The sequence below is a fragment of the Rousettus aegyptiacus genome, unplaced genomic scaffold (assembly GCF_014176215.1).
Source record: "Rousettus aegyptiacus isolate mRouAeg1 unplaced genomic scaffold, mRouAeg1.p scaffold_m13_p_4, whole genome shotgun sequence".
NCBI lineage: Eukaryota > Metazoa > Chordata > Mammalia > Chiroptera > Pteropodidae > Rousettus > Rousettus aegyptiacus.
The window spans coordinates 75,464,863-75,470,247 of record NW_023416307.1 but is presented as its reverse complement, the minus strand read 5'-3'; the positions used below and the strand labels follow the sequence as shown (position 1 = coordinate 75,470,247).

Genomic DNA, 5,385 nt, shown 5'->3' with positions numbered 1-5,385 from the left:
ATAACCCTTTAAAAAATTAAAACCCTTTTTAATATTCTGTCCCCTATAAACAAGGATAGCAGGCTATATTTGTTCTGCAGGCCATACTTTACTGACCTCTGAAGAGTCAACAACTATGTGCCTTCTTCATAAAGTAGATTAGACTCGTGGTTCTCTTGGACCTGGAAAAATTCCTAAAGGAAGACTCATCTTGGTGTTGTCAACCTCCAACACTTGTAGAAACCAAGAGTAAGGAGTGACTCAATCCTGGGTGAGCAATCTGGGTGGCACACCGCTATTTATACTATTAGCGGAAGTTATATTCTAGCAGGAGATACAGACAGTAAACATAAGTAAGCAAGTAAACAGTACATTAGTTAATAATTAATAAAATAAGTAAATAAATATATATTATACAGTTATAAGTGTTCTGGAAAAAATTAAAAGTAGAGTTAGATAAGAAAAATCAGAGATTGGAGACAGATTTCACTATACTAGTTGGGTAAAACTCATTAGGATGTTTATGTATATCTTTATTTTTTATTTTTATTAAAATTATTGAAGAGACATTGATTAATTAAATCAAATAAATTTTAAATTTATCATTCAACAGTAAGTTGTATATATATTACATTGTATGTTCACCACCCAGAGTTAGATTTCCTTCTGTTACCAAATATTTTACCTTTTTTACTCCTATCTACCTTCTCTCTACCTTGCTTCCCTCTGGTAACCATTAATCAAGTATGTCCTTTTATAAATATAAAATAAAACCAGCATTTCACATCCAGTTTGATATGTTTTGATAAATGTATGCAGTTATATAAATATCATCATGATAAGATATAGAACACATCTATTATGTTCCGAAATTCCCTTATGTCTTTGTAGTCAAACCCTTTGTCCATCCTAAGCCCTAGGTAAACACTGTTCTCTTTTCTATCCCTGTAGTTTTGTTTTTTTCCAGAATGTTATATTAAATACATTAATGTAATGTATTTAGGTCTTCTCCCACTTCATTTTTATAGGTGAATAATATCCTATTAAATGGATATACCAGAATTTGCTTCTCCATTCATCAGTTGATGCATATTTGAGTTGTATCCAGTTTTTCCTTTCTTTCTTTCTTTTTTTTTTTTTTGCTATAAAGATAAAACTGATATGAATATTTACATGCATGTCTGTGTGTGAACACATTTTCATTTCTTTAGGTAAAATACTTAGAGATGGAAGGGAAGGGTCATAAGTGTTTACCTTCCTAACGAAATGTCAAAATATTTTCCAAAGTTACCCTATCCAATTTTGCATTTCAAGCAACAATGTATAAGATTTCTAGTTGCTCCAAATTCTGAACATTATTAGGTATTATCAATCTTTTTAAATTTTAGGTATCCTCATATTACATAGTGATATCTCACTTATTGTTTTTATTTGCATTTTTCTGATGACTAAAGAGGTTGAACATATTCTTACATGCTCTCTACCTTTTGTATATCTTCCTTGGTAAAATATTGTTCAATTTTTTTTTCCAATTTTATATTATAGCTCTGTGTTTTGATTATTGGATTAAACCTTTTAATATATTATATACTTTAGGTATACATCTGGCATGAGATATGTGTTTTACAAATATATTTTCCAGTCTGTGACTTTTCTTTTTCCTTTACTAAACAGCAACATTCAAAGAAAAGACATTTTTAACATTGACGAAAGCCAGTTTATATATATTTCTTTTAATGTCTTATGCTTTTGGGGTTGAGGTCCTAAGAAATTTTTGCTTAATGCAAAGTCACAAATATTTTCATCTGTTTTTGTTTCCTTTAGAATTTTTAGAGGTATAGTGCTTCCATTTAGGTCTGCAAGTCAATATTGTTTGTTTTTGTATATAAAAATCTAATTATTCCAGTGCCATTTGTTGAAAACACTAGCCTTATCACCACTGAATTATCTAAGGGCCTTTAGAAAATAAGTGTTTGGTTCTATTACTGACTATTGTTTTCTATTTCATCCATCTTGATTACTATCTCTTTTATCAATATGAGTTTAGAGCATTTACATGTGTGGAATTGGATACTAATAAGAAGCTAAAGTACTTTATTTTAAAGCAATGCAGTAGACATTTTTTTGTGAAATATCATCTACTAAGGATAAAGTAATAAAATATCTTGAATAAAGGTCCCAGATGCACATGCATGTGCACGCACACACACGCACACACACATGTCATATTTTGAAATAAAAATTAAGTTGACAAGATAGTTGAGACATTCAAATAACTTCAAAATGAGGATTTAAAAATTTTACTTCTTATTATTTACAAACTTGCTTTGCCTGAATTAAATGAAAACATTCTATATCAATGCTTTCTTACATTCCTTCCACAAATATTTATTGAAATTCAGACAGTCACTGAATTGTGTTTGAAAATGGAACCCTAAAGCTGATTTTTCTCTGTCCTCAGGGATTTCAAAGTGTTAAGAAAATATATGTACATAATCACAAAACTCTGGTAAGTACTATGAGCATGTAATCTTTTCATTAAATTCAGGAAGGCTTCCCTGAGAAAAGAGTAAAGAAAAGCTAGTGCTAAATTTTGGAGACTGGGTAGAATTTTTTCCAGATAAATCACTAGGTTTAATTCTATCAAGTGAAAGAGAAGGGTTTGTATGAGGTTTTGTTTTTTTTCTAATCACCTGAAAAGTATATTTTTATAACTGTCATTCCCAAAGTACACATTGAGGATAAAGATTAGTCAAATGCTTTTTTTCCATAATTTCCTAAAAGTATAGTGTCCTTTTCCCTTTAAACATATAAAGCACTTGCCAAGCAATTATTTATATTCATTTTAGAAATGAGAAATAGAAGGTTGATACCTACTCACTCTGTGCTTGATAAATATTCAAATCAGGTACTATCTGGTTAATTATTTTATCAGAGGATATTTCAGAAGCTCAATAATGTAAACACATTCTCCATTGTGGCTAAGTTTCTCTTGAGCAGTAATTTGTACTTTGGTAGGGTCTGAATGCCTTTGAATGACAATGATGATGATATAGTGCAAGGAAGCTGTGATTTATCACAAACGATACGCATAATGAATAAGTGGGGAAGCACAGAGTAAGATGTAAAGGATCTCTGGATCCTTCTCTCAACATGCTGAGTTTTAAATATTGTTTCTGTTTTCCCTCCTAGTCCATCACTGTCACTTGATAAATTATTTAAACTGGAAGAGATTTGCTATAATATTCAAAATCTCTTCCATTAAGTTATTAAACTAATTGAACTATAAATTTATTTTAACCATAAAGTTATTTTCACAAAAGAGCATTTAGCTTGACTGTGCAATTCAAGATATTTAGGTCATTTTTTTATTGCAAAAACTTTATTAAATATAAGATTTAGAAAAAAAGTCATTTGTTGTTATTATAACCCAGCAAATCTTGGCTCTTTAAAATAAATTTTTCTCTTCTTCTTCCGTGATTTGAACTGGCCTTGGGCTTACTTGCTTTTCTTTACTTATCTTTCTGCAAACTGTATGACCACTCCCTTATGTCAGCATCAAATAGTCTTAAGAACAAAGCCTCAGGTCTGTTAACCACAGAAAAAGAGTTTCTTCAAACTAAAGATAACATCTTGCATCTTCACACTCATGAGTGTGGAACAACCTTACCAGTATCACCTTGAAACCAGAGAAAATGATTCCATAAATGACATCAGAGCCTGATGCAATTTCAACTGCCTCCTACCCTAGCCCCGACCAATCATTAGAGCCCAGGACCTCAACTTCCTCAGCTACTAATGAGTTTTCCCCTATATAATCTACCTCACGTTTTCTATTTCTTAATGCTTAAATTTTGGTAGATTGTATATGTCTAGAAATTTATCCATTTTTCTAGGTTACTTAACTTGTTTGCATATAATTGTTCATCATAGTTTCTTATGACTGGAACTTCTCTGCTGGACTCCTAAATGTCTACAAAGACTCTCTCCTTCATCAGTGATTGTCTAATACAGTGTTCTCCAGGGGTTCCCAGACTGTGGCTGAGAGTGACTGGAGCCAGTAGACAGGTCATTGCAAGGTTCACAGCTGACACTAAGGTCTCCGTGCCTATTATCTAATGCACAGGTGGACAAGACTCCACCCAGGTCCCTTAGTATTTGGTATTGGATCCCACTGTTTCCACAAAGGCATTTTCACTGTGACTGGACACCAAATTGTTATTGTTGAGGAGAGGAATACATGAGAAGGATGTCTTATTCAGATATCTTGCTGATGTCATTCTGCAAAAATAATATTTTAAAATAATGTTTATTAATTTGAAAACAATGTTTTCATGAACAAAAATTGGTAGCTCCAATATTTTTATAAGCCAAGATTAAGCCAAATATTACATAAGTACATTTCTGTATGTTACTTAAGATGAGTTTTTACAATATATATATTTCCTTCTTAGGTGAGGCAACCCTTGATTGTCCTCACAGATTGCCTGGACCTAGTCAGTTTATAATCCCTTATTTTTTAAGCCTATAGCACCTGGTCTTCCTAGGTGGTCTCCCATCCAAGTACTAATCAGGCCCGACCCTGCTTAGCTTCTGAGATCAGATGGGATCCGGCTTTTTCAGGGTGGGATGTTGTAGATGAATTTTATAATAATTACGTGAGGTAGATGATAATATCCAATTTTACATTAAAAGAAAAAAATGACTTTGATAAAAGTTAACTAATTTGTCTAAAAGCACCTTTTTATAAGTGGAAAAGTCGAGTAATAAAATCAAGATAAAAACTCAAGACTTTTTTTCCCTATAACCAAGGAAGAAATGTATACATGTTGTGTACCTATCCCAAATAATGTGTTCACTTCATCAGTCTTGCTGACAATATACTAAAAATTTTATTTTATTTTTTGCTGAATAGGTAAAACACATCGAAGTGGTGAAACAAACTTTAGAAAGCAAAAGTCAGCTCAATTTATTCAAAAAATAATTAAAAGATTAATAGAACATTTATTTCCTTCAGGTTGGCATGATTTCACCTCTGCTTTTTATTCTATTCTCATCCTGATGATAAATCATTTTATGCATAGCAATCTGTCAAAATTTGCTATATTAGCAAATCTGGGCTGTTTTGCTCATCTTCCCCCTCAAAACCACACATTTTAATAGGACAAGTGAACTCAAGTTAGTATTTGGAAGGAAGTAAATGCAGAGAGTAAATCAAGATTGTCTTTGATATTCTCTATAATTTTTTCTATTGGTTAAAGTGTTTGTAATCATGGTAAGTTCTCTGCTCAATCAAAAATATTTAGTATTCTACATGAAAACATGTTACAACTTTAACCAAAATAGAGAAAAACATGCACCTTTTATTATGTAAATACTATGACTCACAGCATTCTGTAACAAATA

The 5,385-nt window shown here is 31.6% G+C and overlaps 1 pseudogene; it reads right to left on the bottom strand.

The window, feature by feature from the left end:
- Positions 1–4,501: 4,501 nt before the first annotated feature.
- LOC118602555 lies at positions 4,502–4,619 on the bottom strand (annotated as a pseudogene).
- Positions 4,620–5,385: the final 766 nt, after the last annotated feature.